The following is a 25,075-nucleotide window of genomic DNA, read 5'->3' on the forward strand; positions in this document are numbered from 1 at the left end:
TATACTTATCATATTGTTTTCTAATAAATCATTTACAAGTTTTCTCTTTATCGAGTCCTCTTAACAAATTATTCTTGATACTTTTGCTCATAAAAGTATCTTATTGAGCATACACATTTTGGGCTCACTACTACCTTAACCTTAGCCTTAGTCTTTTTGCTAGTAATTCATCTCAATTCATAATATATCCACTAAGTTTTCAAGACTAACTTAAAGGTTCATACAACATAATTCATGTATTTAAAAAAGCACGATTTAACAGGCAACAAATCTAAATAATCCGACCTCGTAGGTAGAATCATAATTCTCAAGCACACTTGTTCATTCTGACCATGCCTGCAACTTCAACCTTTGCATCATCCTCTTTAACCGGAAAGGCCAGAAATTTAACATGGAAGTGATTTAATTTGAAATATCATCTCTCTTGAATCTATTAATTCTACATCCAAATGAAGATTTTACATGGTTAGTCACGAAAATAATATAATAACAGTAATGAACTTAAAATAATTTACTGATAGTAATAAGGTCTTTATTTTCTCAATCATGTCTCTACATTCCAAATTTATCAATTCTTTTTCAACTCAAAATGCTCTTTGGAAGACAAATATCTAACTTTCATATTACCATTATAAATTTCTCAAAAAAATATTAGTATGATAAAATTAATTCACAATTATTTTCACCTTAATTTTTTAGGAAATGAATAATTTTATCTCATATGGGAGTAAATGGTTTTATATCTCCACATGAGTAAAAAATCATTATTTTCTACCAATACACGCATATCTCCTTTAAAATAAAAAATTATTTTGAAAACCTTAAATATCTATTAAACGATATGAACTCATTTAGACCTTAGTAAATGAGTCATTAAAATACAATTTTCATGGGTAAAGTACATAAATGGTTCCTTGAATATTGGTGCTACTTTATTAAATCCCTCATGCAATACTCCAAATTTTGACTAGTGACTAAAATGTATGTTTTGAAAGTTTGGTGGCTAAAGTATAAACATAGTAAAAGTTCAAGGACCCAAAATATGTAATTTTTAAAAGTTATATTTTTGGTCTATAAATAAGTAGTTCAGCTCAAAAAAATAATTTTGTGGGTTTCAAAATTTTGATTTGGAGTTTGTATAAAAGTTTATTAAAGGACAAAGATCGAAAGTATATTTGAATAATCGAATCGAATCGGAAGTCTATAAAAATTTGAATGAAGGTATTTTTGGGTTAGAAAAATTATATGGATATTTTTATTTAGTGAAATTTAAGTTGGATTGCTGGAATTTGGTGAAAATTACACTATAGAGTTGAATAGTGCAATTTAGTGACTAAAATGAAATTTTGGAAAATTGGATGGTCAAAAAGAGAAATTGAGAAATAAGATTTTTACAGCCATTTAAGAATATTAAAATATAATTAAAGGAGTGGCATGGAGGTAAAAATAGGGCATCGTTAAGGGTAATTTAGACCTTTGGATTAAATTGAATTAAAAATTCAATTTAATTAGCTTTTAAAAGTCAAAGTTAGGCGATTTTTGCTTAGAACTTTCAACAAATCAGCTTATTTCTTCTAGCAAGCTGTTGTGATCCATTTTAATTAAATTTTGGACTAAAGTGTGAAATATAAAAACAACTCCATTAAATTCTCTTTCATTTGGTAGTAAAATCTCATGGTTCCATGCTTGATCTAGGAAGTTGTGAATTTGGTGGATGAAAGGGAGATGTGTATTTAATGAAATAAGGTTGAATTTATATGTTAGTAGCGTTATAGAATGGAAATCAAGCATGAAAATTGATTGGAAATCATTGAGGGATTAAAGTGAATTTTTTTGCCACTATATGAATTTTTAGGAAAAATGTTAAATTTGAACACTTTGATATGAAATTTATTGAGAATGATTGAAATTGAAGGAAAATAAAATTTGGGTGGTCAATCCATGTTGGAATCAAAATTTAGATCTTGGGAAATTAATCCCCTAAGTTTTGACCATATAGAGGAAATATGGGAAAATATATAAAAATGTTTTAATGGCTTAGCTTGAGAATAACAATGATTGTATGTGCTTGGATTTGTGTTTTGGATCAAGTTGAATATCAATTGAGTTGTTAGAGATTGTTTCGCAAAGTTTGAAAAATTATAGGATTATAAGGTAATTGTGGGAAAGTTAGAGTATCATGCTTAAATTTTATGGCTTGAAAGATAAAATGTTGAATTATAATGATTACATGCTGGAATTTTAAATTTGGAAGTTGGTTGAAACCAAATTATAAGTTTAGAAAATTTTAGTGGTGGAATTTGAAAAGTCCTAAATTTAGGGACTTGATTTCAAGTTTATTAAATATGAAAGTACCATTTGGGTAAAATACCAAAATGCTATAAATTTTATTAGTATGCTGATTTTTGGAGTTTGATTACATGTTGGGAGCAATTTGCAAGTTTATTAAAATAAAGGGTTGAATTTGAAAAGTCTAAGAAAGTTTAGGACGAAATTGTAAGATTTGAATGTTTAAGTGTTGGTTTGAATATTTTAATAAGGTGCTGGAAATTTTAGAAAAATTAATATGGAATGATCATAATGATGAACTGTTATTATGAATTTAATGGAAAAGTTAAGGCGAATTCTAGGAAAAATTCATAAATACTGGCTATGATTTTGTAAATTAGCAAAAGCTAAAGGGTTGATGATGGAAATAAATATTTATGGAATTTAAAGGGTATGTTTGAGAAGTTTGAATTTATTATGGAAGTATGATTTAGTTTTATATCGATTTAAGCATCGATTTTATTTCTATTGAATTAATATTTAAGCTTAGATTATGTCAGTTCGATACTAAAATATAGTTTGAATATTTTATGTTATTATATAACGACATTAGACCACGATAAATCCAGTGATCCAAGTAACTCAAAAGGGAAGAAAAAGATGTGGGATTGAGAAGATTATCATGGAGAAGGTTTGATAATGAGGCAAAGGTGAGTACATTTAATTTGTATTTTTGTTATCGAACAAACATTGACTTGTAATGAGCCAGTCTCAGAGCTACTACATTAAGTAGTGTTATGTGAATTGTGATACAAGCCTATATATATATATATATATATTCATTCGGCAATTAATAGAAGTATGGAATGAGTTAAGGATGATAATTATGGAAAGGCCTAGAAATCATGTTTCGAGCACTAAGTTTATAAAATCACTATAAATTATAATAAAATGATTAGAGAATGATATTTATATCGTTGAATTCTAATATCAGTATAATTTATTTTAAAACAAACGGCTACTGATTTTGAGTAGTGTACAAAATGATATGAATTTTTAATCAATGATAGCTCAGAAAAAAGGGCAGCAGAATATGCTCAAAACAACTTCTGTAATTTAACTTTGAAAATCCATTCTAAATTGTACAAGTTGAATTAGAAAAAGTGCCTTATATAATTAGATTCATGTTCGATTATAGTTTCCATTGGTGCAAACAGAATAATTTTTAAGTGTGTATATTAGTACAAAATAATATTACTTTGAAGATAGAGCAAATTGTCGGAATATGAAATTTTTATAAATTCGTGAAGAAGCGATTTGAAAGCAAAGAATTAAGCTTAAAGCTTAGTGAGAGTTATGTTTTGACTTGTATATAAAGTATTAATGTGAGTGCAGTTTATTTATTTAATTATTCCAATTGAGGAAGAATTGCAATAAGTCAACCTTATATGTTTTATTTTAAAAAGTATTATTTAATTTTGATTATGGAATATTTCCATAATGCTTTACAAATATTTCATGAATGATTTGTTTGGTTTTGAATTACCCAAGATTTATATGTATGATATTTTCTAAAATTTATTCGAATGAAATTTTAGAGTATTTTTTTGAATGAATTACCTAAAGTATTTTATATAACCGATACTGTTGGGTATGAACCGTCCAAACGATGAATTTTGTAAAGATGATTTGAGAAGGGTTATAAATTGGAATGTTGATCTATAAGTGAATATGATATGATATGAAAGTCCATTGTATGTTGTATTGAGAGTCATAGATACAATTGGCATGCCATGAGGTGGAGTGATTATGATTATGATATAATGTGGTGTTGTAGGTGGGTACACTAGTATATCTTCGATGTGATTGCACTTTGTGTGCATATTATGATTCTGATGTAATTGCACTTTGTGTGCATATTATGATTCCGATGTGAGAGCATTGCGTGTGCTTATATGTTCTAATTTTGATGACAACAGTGAAGCGCTTATTGTGCATACTCGTCTGACTCACGTACCTTGCATTCTCTTACATATACATTGGGCTATAAAAATAAATGTTACATTGGGCTATAAAAATAAATGTGAAAGTTATGACAAGAATATGAAAGAAAGGAATATGGAATTGAAATAAAAGTTTTGAAATATATTTGAATGAAAAGAACATGAGTTGTTTATGATATTTGATGTTGATTTACATGATTTTTGATAAAATCACGAGATGATGATTTTCAGGTTTACAAGAGGAAAATGGCTTGACTAGCTCAGTTTGAAAATTTTAATGTTTTTATTTAAATTATAGTTTTATGTTGTATACTTTAAGAAATTTATGTTTTATATCACTTTAGCTATATTACTGCCTCAATAAGTTTTTATTAGAGTGTGATGATTTTCATGCATAGATTTGAATATATAGAAAATGACGTGAAGTGAGGAGCTCTCTGAGCATCTTTTGGAAGTCAAAGCTATCTGTAGTATTAGTAAGACATCCTATCATTGACTTATTAGTGGTATGTACATTGTATCTCGTGGTATGCTTTATTAAGTTAATTTTAAAAGGGTCTGTAATAGTGAACTAGGATTATTTTTAGTTTTGGCTAATTTTAGTTATAATCATATTTATGAATTAACAGTATCAATGTATGTTTTAAATGGTTTTTAAATTAAGCAATATTTAGGCAGTGTTATGTAGTTATGATCAACTCTGAACTGCCAAATTATTGACTCAAATCGAATTCATTTGCAATGATTGAACATTATTTTATGATTTTATACGATTAAAGTAAAAGTTTTAAGTTGAAATAGTGAAATTTAAAAAAAAAAGAAAATAAACGAGATTTTAAGCCTTTATGCTCAGTGAATGTTTGTTAAGTTGATGTGACATCTTTGGCTCATATATCGAGACATATATGGGTTATGGGTGTTACATTTATTCGTATCAGAGCTGTAGGTTTAGCCGATTCTCAGCCTAACCTGAGCCTATGTTATGTTGTAAATATGTACATTCCACTAGGATGTCAAAATTTCTGATATGGTATGGTTTGATATTTTATTGATAATACTGCTCCTTACTAACTTAACTTTGAAATGCATGTATTAGATGTCAGAACTTAAGAACCAGGGTAAGAAAGTAGATAATGTTAGAAAGAGAATCGCTACTAAAACTGATCCCAGATGATCTAGAAGGATTTTAGTATCTCACCTTAGAATGGTGGAAGCTATAAGGGATTTTTTTTCTATTTTCTGGAAGAAAAACCCCAGCGTTTAATGAAATTACTGAGTTAGATAAATCTGTCAAAATGTTTAAAAGGATTACAAGAGAAGTTGAGACTGATGAGGATCTAGAGATTATTGAATTTACCAATGATTTTGGAATGTCTACAGGTAAGTAAATTGTCTGTTAAAGTTTAAAGAAAGTTAAGTTTTTAGTGAATCAGATGACAATTATTTTATCATTTGAAAGGATTTAAAATGAGATTGAAAGAGAGTAGTTGTTGATTCAAAGGACTTGAAGGGTTTCACGATTATGGCAATTGGAGTAAGGTTATAGAATTGTGAAAGTATATGTAGAATAATTTTATGTAATAAAGTAGAAATTTATCGTTAAGAGAAGAATTCATGAATAAATTGTTAAATAAAAGATTGCATTAAATAGACATTTTCACATAATATATTTATAGTAACAAAATCGATGGGTTTTAGCGTCAGAGTAAAGTAGATATGTAGAAATTATCTAATAAAAGTTCAAGGGGTGATGTTTCAGACAAATCTTATGGAATTACCATTTGATGAGTCTGAGATTATTTTGGATAATGATTGGTAATTTTTCGTATTATGGTTGGGTAGGTTGTCGCAAGAAGAGAATATTTCTAAAAAATGTGAAGGATTCTGAAATAATTGAAATTGGAGAAAAAGTGAAATTATTGTCCAATGTGATATATATAGTAATGGCAACAAAATTGACGTCAAAAGGATGTTCAATTTTTCTAGTAAATGTAATTAATAGCTGAACATCTAAAGTTTTAGATTGTAGAATATTCTAACAATTTGGGAATTTCTAGATGTAATCCCTGATATATTACCTAGATTACCTCCTAATAAAGAAGTGGAGTTTAATATTGCTATTTTTCGAGTACAATGCTTATCTCAATGGCTTTGACCCAGCTCAAAATGTTAAAGGAACAATTATATGAGTTATTTGATTGGAGTTTCGTTAGACCGAATGTGTCTTCGTGGGGTGCACTAGTACTCTTTGTTAATAAGAAAGATGGACTTATACAATTATATATATTACTCTCAGCTGAATAAAATTTTGGCGAAGAATAAATACTTTTTCTAAGGAATGATGATCTATTTGATTAGCTTGAAGGTATTTTAGTATTATTGAATATTGATCAGTATTATCAAAGAGAAAAATGTTACGAAAACAACTTTCAAAACACGACAAGGTCACTATGAGTATGTAGTGAAGTCATCAGGATTGACTAATACCTTTGTAGCATTCATAGATTTGATGAATCGAGTGTTTCAATATTATTTGGATAAATTTGTGGTCGTGTTAATTGATAATATTCAGTTTATTCTAAGACCTATAAGGATCACGGCACACATTTATGTATTGTACTTCAAATAGTGTAGGATAAAAAGTTATGTGCTAAATCATAAATATGTGAACTCTGGTTGCCGTAAGTTTCTTTTCTTGACCATGTGATTCCAGTAGAAAGAATCGGAGTAAGTTCCAAAAAAAAAAAGGTACAAATTATAGTAGCTGGGAAAGCTTTGAAAATAATTCAAAGTTCGAAACTTCTTGGAATTTATTGACTATTATCATATATTCATGAAGAATTTCTTGATATTTGTTTTTCCACTTACGAAGTTGTTTAGAAATGATGTGTTATTCATTTGGAATGAAAAGTACCAAGAAAACATTGATATGTTTAAGAAGATCCTGACAAAAGCTTGGTATTATTATAACCAGAATCATGTAAAGATAATGTGTTTTACAGTGATACATCTCATATTGGTTTGAGATGTGTATTAGTGCAAGAAAGAAAAGTAATAACCTAAGCTTCAATATAATTAAAAATGTACGAATGGAATTATCAGATCCATGATTTGAAATTAGCCGTTGTAGTATTTGTTTTAAAAAAAATTGACGCCACTACTTTTGGTGAGCAGTAATATATTTATACAAGATATAAAAGTTTGAATTATCTACTAACAGAAGAAATTGAAGCTAAGACAAAGGAGTTGAAATGATTTTATAAAAGATTGTGATGTGATTATGGATTATCATCTTGGGAAGACAGTGTGGTAGCTGATGCACTTAGACGAAAGATCTTCTCTACTCTGAAAACTTTAGATGCTTGATTTTCAAGGAAGAACGATAATATACTTGTTGCAGAGTTAAGGTTGAGAATTGCATTGTCATATTAGATTAAAAACCTTCAAAGCAAAGATAATAAGCATTCAGAAAGGATCAAATAAGCGAAGAAAGAATATCTAATACCGATGAAGTGATAAAGTATTTTTTAAAGTTTCATAATAGAAACAGTTCTGAAATTGGACGCAAAGAAAATTTAAGTTCGAGATTCAATAGCCGTATAAAATTACAAAGAGAGTTGGATCGGTAGCTTATCAGTTAGTGTTGTATCCGAAGATAAACAAAATTTATAATGTGTTTTATATATCGATGCTTCGAAAGTATCAATTGGGTTATTCACATGTGACTAAACGAAAAGAAATCAAAATCTAACCATATTGGTTATATGAAGAGGAACCAGTAAAGATTATAGTATATGGAGTTGAAAGAACAGAAAAATAAGATGATTCCGTTAGTAAAAGTTCATAGCCAGAATCATAAAGTTGAGAAAGAAATAATCTCTTAATCTTTTTAAAGTATATATGTAAATACGTATGGAAAACTCAAGTACGAATTTTCTTGAAGGGTAAAGGAGTTGTAATACCCAAAATTTTGGCTAGTGACAAAAATGTAAATTTTGAACGTTTGGTGGCTAAAGTATAAATTTTGTAAAAGTTTAGGAACCCAAAAATGTAATTTTTAAAATTTATATTTTGGGTCTATAAATAGGTATTTCAGCCCAAATCAATTATTTTAATGGATTTCAAAATTTTGATTTGGAGTTTGTATAAAAGTTTATTGAATGACAAAGATAGGAAGTATATTCAGATAATCGAATCAGAAGTCTATAAAAATTTGAAGGAATGTAGTTTTGGGTTATAAAAATTATATGGATATTTTTAATTAGTGAAATTTAAGTTGGATTGGTGGAAATTGGTGAAAATTGCACAATAAATTGGAATAGTGCAATTTAGTGACTAAAATGAAATTTTGAAAAATTAGATGGTCAAAAAGGGAAATTGAGATATGACATTTTACAGATATTTAAGAATATTAAAATAGAATTAAAGGAGTTGCATAGAGGTGAAAATAGAGATTCATTAAGGGTAATTTAGACTTTTGGATTAAATTGAATTAAAAAAACAATTTAACTAGCTTTTAAAAGTCAAAGTTAGGAGATATTTGCTTACAATTTTCAAGAAATCGGCTTCATTCTTCCAGCAGGCTGTCGAACCTCCATAGCCAAAGGTGAGTTTGTTTTTTTTTTGGTCGATTGTAATTAAATTTTGGACTTAAGATGTGAAATATAAAAATAATCTCCATTAAATTCTCCTTCATTTGGTAGTAAAATCTCATGGTTTCATGCTTGATCTGGGAAGTTGTGAATTTGGTGGATGAAGGGTAGATGTGTATTTAATGAAATAAGGTTGAATTTAGATGTTAGTAGCGTTATAGAATGGAAATCAAGCATGAAAATTAATTGGAAATCCTTGGGGGATTAAAGTGAAATTTTAAGCCACTGTAGGAAATTTTAGGAAAATGTTAAATTTGAATATTTTGATTTGAAATTGATTGAGAATTGTTGACATTGAATGAAAATAAATTTTGGGTGATGAATCCATGTTGGAATCAAAATTTAGATCTTGGGAAATTAATCCCCTAAGTTTCAGTCATATAGAGGAAATATGGGAAAATATATAAAAATTATTTAGGGGCTTAGCTTGAGTATGTGCTTGGATTTGTGTTTTAGATCAAGTTGAATATCGAATGAGGTTTTAGCGACTGCTTCGCAAAGTTTGAAAATTTATAGGATTATAAGGTAATTGTGAGAAAGTTAGAGTATCATGCTGAAAATTTTTGGTTTGAATGATAAAATGTTGAATTATAATGATTACATGCTGGAATTTTAAATTTGGAAGTTGGTTGGAACCATATTATAAGTTTGGCAAATTTTAGTGGTGGAATTCAAAAAGTCCTAAAGTTTAGGGACTTGATTTCATGTTTATAAAATGTGAAAGTACCATTTGGGTAAAATATCACAATGCTGGAAATTTTTATTTGTATGCTGATTTTTGGAGTTTGATTACAAGTTGGGAGCAATTTGCAAGTTTATTAAAAATAAATGATTGAATTTGAAAACTCTAAGAAAGTTTAGAATGAAATTGTAAGCTTTGAATGTTTAAGTTTTGGTTGAATATTTTAATAAGGTGCTGAAAATTTTAGAAAAATTAATATGGAATGATCGTAATGATGAAGGGTTATTATGAATTTAATGGAAAAGTTAAGGCGAATTCTCGGAAGAATTCATAATTAGTGGCTTGATTTTGTAAATTAGCAAAACTTGAAGGGTTGATGATAGAAATAAATATTTATGGAATTTAATAATTATGTTTGAGAAGTTTGAACTTATCATGGAAGTATGATTTAGTTTTATATCAATTTAAGTATCGATTTTATTTCCATTGAATTAATATTTAAGCTTAGATTATGTTAGTTCGATACTAACATATAGTTTGAATATTTTATGTTATTATATAACTACGTCATACCACGATAAATCTAGTGATCCAAGTAACTCAAAAGTGAAGAAAAAGATGCGGGATTGAGAAGATTATCGTGGAGAAGTTTCAATAATGAGGTAAAGGTGAGTGCAGTTAATTTTTATTTTTGTTATCGAACAAACATTGAATTGCGATGAGCCAGTGTTGGAGTTACTACGTTAAGAAGTGACTCATAGTGTTATTTGAATTGTGATTCAAGCCTATATATATATTCATTCGGTAAGTAATAGAAATATGGAATGAATTAAGGATGCTAATTAAGGAAAGTGCCTAGAAATCATGATTCGAATAGTAAGTTTAGAAATCACTATAAATTATATGGAAATGATTAGAGGATGATATTAATGCCGTTGAATTTTTATATCAGTCTAGTTTTGTTTAAAACAAATGGCTACTATTTAAAGTAGTGTACAACGTAATATGAATTTTTAATACAGGATAGGTCATAAAACAAGGCAGCAGAATCTACTCAAAACAACTTCTATAAGTCAACTTTGAAATTCACTATAAATTGTACAAGTTGAATTAGAATAAGATCCTTATATGTTAAATTGGTGTTCGAGTATAGTTTCTAGTGGTATAAACAGATTAATTTTTAAGTGTGTATATAGTACAAAATAATATTTCTTTGAAGGTAGTGCAAACTATCGGAATATGAAATTGTGATAAATTCGTGAAGAATCCAATAAAAAGCAGAGAATTAGGCTTAAAGCTTAGTGAGGCTTATGTTTTGAGTTGTATATATAGTTTATTAATTTAATTATTCTGATTGAGGAAGATTTGCGATAAGTCAACCTCATAGGTTTTATTTTAAAAAGTATGATTTAATTCTGATTATGGAATATTTCCATAATGTTTTACAAATATTTTATGAATGATTTGTTTGGGTGTGAATTACCCAAGATTTAAATGTATGATATTTTTTGAAAGTTATTCGAATGAAATTTTAGAGTGAATTTTTTGGGTATGAATTGCCTAAATTATTTTATATAATCGATAAAAATTTTTGGGAATGAACTACCCAAGCGATGATTTTAGTAATGATGATTTGAGAATGGTTCTAAATTGGAATGTTGATTTATAAGTGAATATGATATGATATGAAAGTCCATTGTATGTTGCATTGAGAGTCATAGGTATAATTGGCATGTCATGAGATAGAGTGATTATGATTATGATATATTGTGGTGTTACCGGTGGGTACACTAGTATATCTTCGATGTGATTGCACTTTGTGTGCATATTATGATTCTGACGTGATAGCATTGTGTGTGCTTATATGTTCTGATTTTGATGACAACACTGAAGTGTTTATTGCTCACACTCCTCTAACCCACGTGCCTTGCATTATCTTACATACACAATGGGCTTTAAAATAAATGTGAAAGTTATGACAAGAATATGAAAGAAAGGGATATGGAATTGAAATGAAATGAAAGTTCTGAAATATGTTCGAATGAAAAGTATAAGAGTTGTTTATGATATTTGATGTTGATTTACATGATTTTTGATAAAATCATGAGATGATGATTTTTAGGTCTTCAAGAGGAAAACGGCTTGACTAGCTCGGTTTGAAAGTTTTCATTTTTTTATTTAAATTACAGTTTTATGTTTTATACTTTATGAAATTTATGTTTTATACCACTTTAGCTATATTAATGTCTCACTAAGTTTTTCTTAGCGAGTGATTATTTTCATGCTTAGGTTCGAATATAGAAAAGGACATGAAGTGAGGAGCTTCTGAGCATCTTTTGGAAGTCAAACCTACCTACAAAATCAGTAAGACATCCTATCATTGACTTATTAGTGGCAAGTACATTACATCTCATGATATGCTTTATTAAATTTATTTTAAAAGGGTATGTAATAGTAAATTGGGATTATTTTTAGTTTTGGCTAATTTTTGTTATAATCGTATTTATGAATGAATAGTATTAATGTTATGTTTTAAATGGTTTTTAAATTAAGCAGTATTTAGGCAGTGTTATATAGTTATGATCAGCACTGAAATGCCTAATTATTGACTGAAATTGAATTCGTTTTCAATGATTAAACATGATTTTACGATTGTATACGATTAAAGTAAAAAATTTAAGTTGAAATAGTGAAAGTTTAAATAAATAAATAAAAGAAACGATGAATGAGATATGATGTCGTTTGAGATTCTGAGAATAGATTTTTATCATATCACAGTCGGAGGTTAATGTTCAGTTGAGAATACCATCAATTTTTTAATAAAAAATGACGAGTTTGGAACATAATGAATACTCGGGTGACCATTTTGTAACTTTTAATTGTCGATGGACTCAACAAAGCAACACTCTATAGTCGAACGACCATTTTATAACTTTTAATAGTCAAGATACCTAATAAAGCAATACCCTGTAGTCAGGGGACTATTTGTGTACTTAACCAAATTTTCATTGCACCTAAAATATATCTATACACTCGTTAAGGAGTAAAATAGTTAATCAACCATTATAGCTATATACGTATTTAAAAGCAATAAATGCTTGTTAAAGAAATAAACACAACAAATGCTAATATATACCATTTATTAGAGACGGACATATAAAGGTTAATATGTACAATAAAATTAATTGTTTTATTGTAAACAGAAAACAACTAGTTTTATATATGTTGAGCCAATTAATGTACAATAAAACCAACGCGGAATCGCAAACAGAAAAATAAAACCAACGATTTTAGAGACGGACATATAAAGGTTAATATGTACAATAAAACTAATTGTTTTATGTATGTTGAGACAATCAATGTATATTATTTAATAAAGAAATGATCATTAATAAAAATAAATTTAATATTATTTATAATAATCATTAATTTTACTATTTTAATGTAATTGTGTTTAATGCCTTAATTGTCCAATAATAGTGATGTTCCACAGAACATTAATTACCCCATAGAACATTAATAAAAGTACGTTTGAATCCAAATATTATAAAGTAATATAAAGATATACCCATTTTTAACGCATTTAAAAGTAACATCTATCATGCATATTGGTTTCTGCTCTTAATTATTATAAATTAATTATGAGCAAATTTCTAAAGATTCTGCAACAATTAGTTTATAGTCATATTTCTGATCATGGCACTATCAAAAATAGTTTGATAGCAAGATTACCTAGAAAACACGACAAATGAAGAGACTAACCGAAATCAATAGTCTCAATTTTCTTGCTTTCGATATTTTGGTAATCGATAGAGAGCCGCAGATGGAGGGTGGTTTTAGTTTTTGTGTTTGTTCAATATTCGTTCTGAGTCTATCTTTTCTCATTCATACTTCCCTTCCTTTGAATTTTCGATTATATTAGGATATATTTATATGTTGGGTCAGATCAGAATTTGAGATTCGAGGTCTGACATATCAAGTTTATTCCCTGTGTCGACTATAAGTGGTGTGGCGGAAAAAATGCAGCAAACAGCCTTTAATTAAGCAAAAATTTATGACGAATGGACTTTGAGGTGTGGACTTAGGATAAAGATAAAAAAGGAATGAATAGATGAATAAGTTGGCCCTTTAGAAGATTCTGTCTTTTCGGTTTGGTTTATCCGGCGGGAAGCCCTGGACCCGGTTCAAATGATTTGATCCAAAGTATCATCACAAGAAGAAGCTCGTGCCACATAAAACATATGCATTATCTCGTGTTAGTTGAACTAAGATCGGTAGAAGGAAAAAGTCATTCAAGCCTAGGAAATCCGTCAATAAATGATGCTCCTATTTAGTGATCATGTACTTGTGGTCTTTCTGACGAAACGGGGTACGCAAACTTTAAGCTTAATATAATTAGTTTATAGAATATTTTTTAAGACGACGCCTATAAATTTATCGTTGATATCTTGATGACCGATGTGAACATACCAATTCAAGTATGGAATTTCAGTGTATTGTAGAACCGGCCAACCCTGCACTAATTGAAGAGCGTGACCCAATACTGTGTAGCAACAAATGATATTCTACATGTTTGTTCTATGAATAACTACAATGAAACAATTAAACAATGAAATTTCTTGAAGTCCAGTTAGAATTCCCACTTGATCTCCAAACCGTTGATTGCAATGGCTAGCCGTTTCTCAGATCCTCCAGGCCAAAAATTTTCCACACCTTCACATTCTAAAACTGTAAACACACTTTACATCAAAAGAAAGCTCAAGACCTCCTAATATTAAAAAGGGTCAACTACATGTTTAATACCTCAGCTATCACTTTTGTTTCATTTTGATAACCCAACTATATTTTTCCCTTTCATTAAGTGTTTAGTTTTGATTTCATTTTGGTCGTCCGCTGTTAAAAATTAACAGTGATACTCACGTATCACATAAGATAATACACATCAACAATTCTTTTAGTTTTTTAATGATGAATGACCAAAATGAAACTAAAACGTAACGTTGGGTATGAATTCAAAAAAAATAATTAGATGACCAAAATGAAACAAAAGTGATCATTGTATACTGAACATGTAGTTTAACCTATTAAAAATGTTATGAAACACTGCCCAAAACTCTCCTTAACTCATATTTATGTTATGTGGTTAGCCTTGATGGGTACTTGACATCTAACTTGATCCTCAAGTTACCCTTCTTCCCCGATTCTTTCGAGATAGGCCTTCCTTCAATTGAAACCACGACTTCCGCACCAGGTTTGACTATATCAGTTAGTGGTAACACGAAATTGTTGGATTAAAACATATAATTATGGACACATTTATAATGAATATTGTTATAATAAAATATGAGATAATTTAAGTAATGAATTATGTTATAAAGTCATAAGGCATTAGAAGTATCATGAAAATAAAAATATAGATACTATTAAAGTTATATTTATAATTTGTCGAGGGACAGAGTTATAAATACATATAATAATTGATTCTTAAATCCCTATATAAAGGAGTTATGGTCCCCAAGAAATAAACAATATCATATTTACTCTTATCCTGTCAGAGAGTTTATACTTACGCAAACTCTATCTTCTTGGAAGATCACAACTAAATAAAGGTTCAACAATTTTAACTTATCAATTAATTTAGGTATGTTTTCGCATCTAGTATTTTTATTCTTGATGATTCGGAATAATTAGATCCTGTTTGTTTTCTATATTTATTATGGTTTGATTCTAGCAAGTGATATCATCACCTCTTCATATTAAATCATTAAAAATCAATTGTTTTTAAAGTTTATAATTTAAGGTTTATACGATTTCTTATTCCCAATCGTATACTATGAAATAAATTCAGATATACATTCGTTACTTTATGATCGACAATTACTATTTTAATGTGGGTAATAATTGAAGCTCTGTTTCTAAGTCTTATGTGTATCTCTTCTTTGTGGATATAGGTTGCATTATTCTATCTATATTAAAATAATGTTCATGATCGTTTACAAAGTTCATTAAGTTGCAATGTTCGTAAATTCAGGCATTGACACGTATGGTTCTAAATTTCACATAAATTGCGCATATAGACTTATATCATTTTGTTTTAAGCATTCGGTTTGTTTATTTTTATCAATTATGCCTAAATTTCACATAAATTATGCATATTATTATAGTTTCATTCGTTTTGATGGTTTCCATCATTATGATATATATTTATTTACACTTATAAATAAATAAATATATATATATATATATATATATTCGGTGAATTCAAAATAATTGGGTTATTATGTTTTATGTTGTTATGGATTCAATTTATGGTCTTTGCTTTATATTGTTATGTTCAGTTTCCTTGAATAATATTTCGATGTTATGTAATTTATTAATCTCTTTATTTTCATCATTATTTTTTTGAGGATTTAAAATCATTCATTGTCAATATCGGATGAATCAATAATTGGATGTTGAAAGGAAAAGTAAACATTCACTATTAAGGTAAATAATGTTTTTGGTTTAATTTGATGAATACATTGTTAAGAAATTCTTAAGGAATAGTCAAATATTTAAGTTTATTGGTTTATAATAATGTCCTTTAGACAACCTTATTATGGGTTATTTTGGAAACTATGACTTAATTAGAATATTGAATTATAGAATATATATATATATATATATATATATTTGCATTAATATATTCGATTCAGTTTGATTAAAAATTATTATTTTTTAATCTTTAGAAAAGTTTTAATTCACTAGTATATACTTTGACTTTTGGTTAAATGATGATTGTTTTGAATTCGGTTTATCTATGATAATATATGAAGTTATGTATTAAATACATGTTTAAGGAATTCTTCAGAAACAATCAAAGACTTGAGTTTCCGATTTATGATAGTACCATTTAGGTAACCTTATTCTGGGTTATTTCAGATATTGTAGTGCAATCAAAAAATTTCAGTTTTTGACATTTGATTGTTATAGAAATATTAAATTTGAATAATAATGTTTATTTGGAGATGACTTAATTAAAGCAATAAGTCATTAAAGTGACCTCAGTTATGGAAAATATTTGATTTTCAAATATAAATGTTATGTACATGTAACGTAGGATATGTTAGTATTGATCGGCCCAAAGGAAGACTAATAGTTGACATAATCGCATGTAAAACTTTTATAATAAGCATGTGATAATTATTTGGTTTGATGTATGAGTGATAAATCGACCTAAAGGAAGATTTTTGTTTGACATGTACTTATTATCAATGTTTGATTACCGCATCATAAATCACTTAAGGTGAATATTTTGTCTAAAGATGAAATATTAATGAAATATTTGATATATTGGGATAAGGTTTAAGTGTATTCAAATTTATTACTATTTTGGCTATCTTTTAATTGAAAGATAAAATTAAGAGAAATTGATTGGTTGACAATATGTATATGGTTTTATTTATATTGTTAATGCAATATATGTATATATTCAATTTTGTCTTTCAGTTTTGATTGTTGGTTATTAGAATATATATTTTGAAACAAATAAATTCATATTTTGGCTAAGTCTGATATTTTGATAGATCAGTTAAAAATAATGTCACCAAAGTGACCTCTTTTGTGTAGACTTATTTATTTAATATCAAGATGATCATGTGTTTCTTGTGATTCATGCGTTTATTAATGGACCCATAGAAAAGTTAATATTTGGTCGGATTTCAAGCGACACATTCGATAATAATATGTGACAATTATAAGATACTTTATGTGAGCATTACATTAGTCCAAAGATTAGTCTATTGTTCGACATAACTTATTGTCAATGTTTGATTACTACAACAAGAGTAATGTTTACTGTTAATATTATTGTCCAAAGACTTGATATTGATGAAGTGTTTGGTATCTTTAGATGAGAATAAGTTATTATTTTTTAATTTATTTGTTTACTTAAGATATGAGCTTCAATTTTATTTATATTTTGTTCTATATTCAACTAACTATTTATTTATTGCTATCACAATATCTACTATTATACATTTTTTGCTCATAGAAAATGAATCTTAAGATATGAGAAAATGCACTTACATACGGTTTTGGTTGTATGAACATAGACTTTACGTGAAGGAAAGAACAATTTCCATCTCTCATGCGAGATAACATCCTTAATTGGTATAAGGGATTTTGAGAGGTGAAGTTTGTTCAAATTGCATAAGTCTAGTGTTCATGAAGCACAACATTTTGGAAGCCTTTAAGGGAACATAATCTGAAAAGATTACCAAGTTTAGTGATTTTTTGACGAAATTGAGAAATATTTTCCCCAAAACAATGAGGTTTAAATTACATCACCTTTGACTTATTTGATGTCTATAAAGTATAAGGGTCAAGGAAATGTGAGGGAGTACATTATGAATATGTTTCATATTGCTTCAACACTTATATCACTTAAGATCAGTTTTTTTGAAGAATTATTTGTTCTTGTAATTTCAGTATTGCTTCCTATAGAGTTTAATCAACTGAAAGAGAGAAATGAACTATAAATGAGCTCATTTTACACTATGTGCAAGAGGAAGAAAAGTTGAAGCATTGTAACCCCCTCAGACATATGTGGGTGACCCGATCCAATCCGAGGTGTCACATTAGGGCCACCGAAGCGACCCATCATAAAAATCATGAAAAAATTGAAATTTTTGTTAAAACACGTAAAGTCATAAAATCATTTATAAATACAAAAGTAAAATTTATGAATATTCTGAAATAAAATAGATTTCCATACTCATATATAAAAAAATGCAACCTACATGCCTCCTAAACACATACACATACTTCGCAAGCAACACCGGTGGAACTCCCTTACTGATGTCGATAGTTGCACTGGTTCAATCCTTTTAGCCTGAAATAGTGAGTAAGAAAGTGAGCTTTGGAAAGCTCAGTAATACAATACTACCAATTGATGCTACAGAACATGCATATAATAAAATAAACATATGTTTCCTTATTGATTCAGACATACACAGATTTTTACACTGAGCTGAGGTCTCGGTGATATCTCAGGTAGTAAGAGGCAGTAAGTTTTTAGTTCAGAGGAAAATATTTTAGATGTTTGGTTTCAATAGATCAAAATAGGGTGTCTAGTGTGTTCCAACAAAACCATTGAAAATATATATATCTTTTTAAAACAGTAACCATTTAAAACATGTTTTTAAAACCATAGTAGTCCCTCTAAACGAATGCCATATACAGCTCCCCAGAACTGTATAACCTAAGGGAGCACCTTGGGGCCTGAGAACCTACCCAAGAAAGATTCTCGGAGCCTCAGAGCCTACCCAAGGGTCACTTTAGGTCCATAAGGAATTACCAGTCGGTACTGAACCTATAAAAGGAATTACCAACAGCGACTGAATGTGCCAGATATAAGAATTACTAGTCGGTGCAAAACCTATACAAGGAATTACCCGTAACGACTGAACCTGCCAGAGTCTTCATACCAAATCCCAGAGTACCCCAAATAAAACATTTTCAGTTAGTAAACAGATATATCAGAAATCAGAGAAGAGATCAGAACATAAATCAGAGAAAACATCCATGTGATCAGGGAACACACTAGAGGTTCCAAATATTATTTGGAGATATTGGATAATCTTATCGAGCAGAAAAACACGGATCTTCAGTATACCGATAGATTGTCGGTATTTAGGATCACTATCGAAAGAATTTATTAGCTGACATGATCATCAGTTATTCAGAACGTGATTTATCAGGATCATATAGTATTCAAACATTTTCGGTGACATTAAGATATCATAAAGGTATTCAGAATCCTTTGCATATGAGTTAATCATATTGTCAGATATAATATAAGTGATTCCATTATTCAGGAAATCAAAGACATTTTGGGCATTAGGTTCTTGGAGAATTCTTAGTGATTTGAGCTGATAAGGGAGAAATGAAGATTCAGGGCATTTACGATTTGTGTCGATCTACCGAAATATTGAGTTAACTCGAACTGTATAAGTCCCATCAATGATACCTATCAACCGGTCAAATCATTGCACTTCCAGAGTATTCACTTTTTAATACCAACAACTCTTGTCCATAGATCATCTTCAGAATCATTGTTGAATATCTTAAGGAGACAAACATATATTACAATGGTCTTTATTTCATTTCAACATTTCAACGATATCAGGAAATGTCGACGTACTAGATTCGTGGTTTATAACCCTTAGGGACAATACATCATGTAAGTTCATCGGCATTTCCAGACTTATCCAAATCACTTACTTAATCTTCAGTCATTTAGGATACCTAGTTAATTTAGTAGTCAAGTCTATCCCGGTCACTTTAGAGTTTTCCAAAGTAATTCATACGTTTCTGAATTTTTGATACATATTGTACTTATGTTCCGTTTAATTTGATCATATAATATAATCATATTGGTATACGAGGTTGATTTGTTCATTTCAGAGCTGAGTGTATTAGTTATTCCAGGGCTTGGACGTGTTTCAAACCATATTACACTTTAAGGTTATTATCGTCATTTCATCCAATTATGTCTGTGGAATTACTTCGGATAACTTAGGCTTGAAAGTATTTTAGTTTCTTTAGAATTCAGAGTACTTTATTCATTTGATCACTGGAGGTTATTTTCACCAATAGGGGATATTTGGGTCATTTTTCAGTATAAGGGTATTTTCATAATTTCACCCCATAATACTATTATTGGTAATTTTTTATCAAAATATTTAGTGTAATAAATATTTAACGTAATAAATATACTTAATATTAATTTATGTAATAATTAAAGGAACATGCTTGCTGTATCATATTTAATGTAAAAATTATTAAAAACGAGTGTTAAAACGTATTTAGTAAATATACACGTTATTTAAAAAAAAACAAGGTTTCATCATATAAAATGGCATGCATAATTATAGAAAAAATATATACTACATACAGTGTATATGATATAAAGTAATATACATAAACACACATGTAATACACATGTATTAAGTCATGGTGACCAGATCAAAAGATATAACAACCTTAAGGTTATAACAACCTTCCTACATATTAAGTTTCTCTGGCAACAACAGCTTCGTAAAGTCTACATGTCCAAAAACCATTAAACTTCGAACAACCTTAATAACCCTTCAATCGTACAAGAGCTTCAACGATCCACTTTGATTCGAATTAATTTAACTTCCTTCCTTCATTACTCAAGACAAAATTAAGTATCTACAAAGAGTAAAAAAAAAAAAATTGGAGGGAAAAGGGATATTATCTTTGGGTGATCGGTGGGCCATTTGGGTCATTTTGGCCCGCGCATCCCTTACCTCGGTGTTGCGTGGGGAATATTTTTTGGGTTCTCAACTTTTAATAATTTTATTTTAATCAATGTTTAATTTTAAATTTTATCCTTTTAATTTTTAATTGAATGCAATTTAGTCAATTATTTTGTTTTCAAATTTTCTTTTAATTTTAGTCAGTTTAGTTTAATTCTTTAATACAAATGTTTTATTCTTTACTATAAACACTACTTTTAAAATCTTTTAATTTAGTCACTTAGATTTAGCTCTTAATTAAATCCTTTAAATTTTAGGTCCTTTTAATATATTTATTAATTAGAACTTTTAATTAGAGCCTTTAGAGTATAGCTTCTTCTAATTTAGAACCTAATTAGAAACAATTAGTTAGAGTTAAAACTTTAAGTTTAAATTTCTTTTGATTAAGTCCTAATTTCCTAAAAATAGTTCTTTAATTAGCAATTCATAATCAATTACATAATTGGACTAACATAAGTGTTTGCTTATTTTTAAATACTGTAAAAGGATGGTCTTAATGTAACCACACATCTGATTTCAATATTTTAAAATAAATAAATGTCCTATTAGTAAAAAATAAATTAGGTTCATATTAATAAAATATAAATGAAAAAGGCATGTTCTTCTATTTAAATTGTTGAGAATACTTGGTTTGACTTATGTCAATGACTTGGTTTTGACCTTTCAAATAATTGAATATCTTTTATCTTTCTTAATATAAAATGAGTAACTGATTAATTTGTAATTTTCTTTTTATTAATGAGATCTATTAGGGATGACAATATTCTTTTATTTCCACAATAAAATAGAAAATAATTGTCTTAATATGAATTCAGGGATTATTTCCTTCTCGGTTGGGAATAATAAAATAATTAACATTTCTTCTAATTTTTTTATTAAGAAGATTTTAATATTTATGGGAATAAAAAAATTATAAATTAAATTATATTAAAAAATTTAATTTTTAATATTATGAACAACATATAATTGAATGTGCTGATTTCACGCGTTGTGGGGTACTAATCTTTCTCAAAGCGTAATCGACTCCTGAACCCAAAATTTCTGGATACGCAAACCAACTACAGCTTTGAAAAGATTTTTTATTAAAATTTCTTTAAAAATATTTTTTCCATGCACTCGATCTACTTAACCTAAAGGTCGATGATGACATCAAACATTTCTTAAAATTTCGTTAAATACACGACTTTAAAAAATTTGCCAATCTAAAAAGTCGTTACGATAACTATCGACACTAGTAACTATTCTCAGAATTTTTTCGGGTACTCGATCTACTTAACCCCAAATAAGTAACTATGAGATTTATTTTAGTGATTTCAGTGTTGTCATATTCTTAATTGGTCTGGATGTAAGTTATGACTTATTCATTTTTACTTTTCTATCATTAACTATAATATATATAATATTATAATTGATTCCTAAATATTAGATTTAGCTTATTGGTTAATAATTTATTTTGGGTTCAAATCCAATTAAGTTATTTTATTTTTTTCTGCCTAAACTTGAACAAGTTATATAACATATGTATCATCTCAATAACAATAGTGAGAATTGGCTTAGTAGTTAAGGCATGTGCAGTTTACCCTTAGGACCTAAGTGGGATTCCTTTGGGTTTCAAAAATCATCTTCATTTATTTTCACTTCAATTCAAAAGGTGACACGTGTTTCATTTTGATTGGGTTGAAAATTTATTAAATTAAAATTAAAAAAAATCCTCTAATTAGACACAATTTGATTGGAGAAATACATTTATTAAATTAAATTGAAATTAGGACCTAATTAAAAATTAAGAATTAAATTTAACTGTGGTGATCAAATTGATTAATTCTAAAATTTATGGGATCTAATCTATAAATTTAATACATTACTATAATAAAAGATTTCAAAGCTAATGCTCAAATTAAGACATTAGACAAACTAAAAACAGAATCAGGATCAAATTGCATTAAATGAAAATCCAAGGGAACAAATCATTTACAAGTAGTGACCAAAATGGAAGAAAACAAAGCAGGATTCCAGTGCCACGAATACGTAACTTTACAAGCATCCACACCTAATTATATCAATTTTGTTAACTGTCACGTAAAAACTTCCGTTAAATGTTAACGACAGGTGGTTGTATTGAAATAATTTAAATAGTTTAGTGGTCATATTGACCCAAATTTGAAAATGGTGGTGATTTCGAGACCAAGCCCATAGTTGGGTGGCCATTTATGTAGTTTACCCTATTTTAAATTAAGTATTTGAACTAATACACTTGAAAAACATTTTTTTGGCATAATTTCTTATTTGAAAAATGATTTAAAGGCCTTTGGAAATTTTTTGCAAATCCAAAATATTTAATACCAAAAAAAACTTATACTCATGTTTTTTAGGTTTTAAATATTTGAAAATCTTCAATAAAATTCCAAGATATGTAACTATGGCAAGCTAAAATATATTACTCGAGTTAAAAAAAGTTATCAAATATTCCTTTATGTTAAAATATTATCAAAAAAATGATGTGAAAGCTAATAAAATTAACATAATAATAAATTTAACCATCAATTTTTACATTTTATTTTGATTTGATCATTGATTCTAAAAAATTAACCTTTAACATTTTAATATTTTACCAATTTAATCCTTAAATCTAAACTTCATTTTTTATTCTGAAAACAAAAGCAATCTTTAAAGAAAAATGCTTCCTCCTTGTTTGGTGAATTCATTTATCTTATTATCCAAAGAAAGAAAAAACTGTAAACCACTAAATGGATAATAGGTTTCCTCGTTAACAAACCAATATATTTTGAAGAATGAGTTTTCAGCGTCGAGTCCATAAATTGAGCTTGATAGTGCCGTACAATGGTCAGTTGAGGATTGGTTACTTTCTCTATTTCGAATAACAGACCCGACAATGTTTAAGCTAATATAAGATTATAGTGCTTCAATATATATATATATATAATATAAGATTATAGGTTTTGCCTAGCGTAACGTACGCCGATTTGAGCAATTAAGTGAAGAATGTGGGTGATGACTCGATAATTATTACGAGGGGTGAAATAATATTTTAAACATTTCAGTTAAATCAATTAGAATGATAGAGAAATGAAGATGATTGATTTAAAATGATTTGATATTTTCAACAAAGTCTACGTATATTACCTTAGCTTTTCATCATTAATTTTTTTTCAATTTATTAATTTGAATTAAGCCTATCAAAGAAAATGTTTAACATGTACAATCCTATCTTTTTAAAGCATAAATATAAATCTCCCCTTATGTTTTATAATGGTTAAGATATCACTCTAATTTTCTAATGTTGAACTAAAACGCCTCCATTTAATAAGATGAGATTTGAGTAAAAAGTATATCTCCTATGTGTGTTTATAAATTCAGAGCTCACAAATAACAAAGATTACGACGAGCTCTTTACACTATGTACAAGAAGGAAAATGAATGAATGTATGACGACACTATATTTTTTATCTTTAAGTTTGCATAGATTAATTATAGTCATTTAGAGACATTTTTATGAAAACATTAAGTGGTTATCTACATCTTCAATTTCAAAACCAATAATAGAGTATCAAAATTCCGAAGTAAAATTGAAAATTTTGATAGTTGGCCCCGAGTATCAAAACCATCATGTGAGTTTTGGAATTCACACATATGAGTTTCACAACTCAACTTAGAGACTGGGAAATTGCTTTCAATACAATTGCCAAAACACTAGAAAAGTATTCTCATATGTGGTCACGTGTGAATTCTTGAATATGCATAAGTGAATAGTTTATGTTTCAGTTGATCTGGTTTGCTTACAAATGATTGATGTGAATTCTTCACTTTTTTCTTTTATCTTTTCCATGCCGTGTTAGAACCAAATCATAATAAATATGAAATTAAACCAGGATCTATTCATGTCAAATCATCAATAATACAATACTAGATTCAGAAGCGTACCTAAATTAATCTAGATGTTGAAATCCTTGAATCTTTGTTTAGTTGTGATCTTCCAACAAGATAGAATTCTCTTAAGTATAAACTCTCTAACAGGGATAAAAAAAATGCGAGATTGTCCATTTCTTGGGGATCATAACCCCTTTATATATTTGATTTAAGAATAAATTATTGTCTATACTTATAACTTTGCATCTCATCAAATTA

The 25,075-nt window shown here is 28.3% G+C and overlaps 1 protein-coding gene across 1 annotated transcript in view; it reads left to right on the forward strand.

Moving 5' to 3' along the window:
* LOC120158739 overlaps nucleotides 1-25,075 on the forward strand; it is a gene marked incomplete at its 3' end in the record, with an annotated part of 84,991 nt that overhangs the window by 33,132 nt on the left and 26,784 nt on the right. The window lies entirely within an intron of this gene.

Source organism: Hibiscus syriacus, unplaced genomic scaffold (genome assembly GCF_006381635.1).
Source record: "Hibiscus syriacus cultivar Baekdansim isolate YM2019G1 unplaced genomic scaffold, ASM638163v2 tig00111330_pilon, whole genome shotgun sequence".
NCBI lineage: Eukaryota > Viridiplantae > Streptophyta > Magnoliopsida > Malvales > Malvaceae > Hibiscus > Hibiscus syriacus.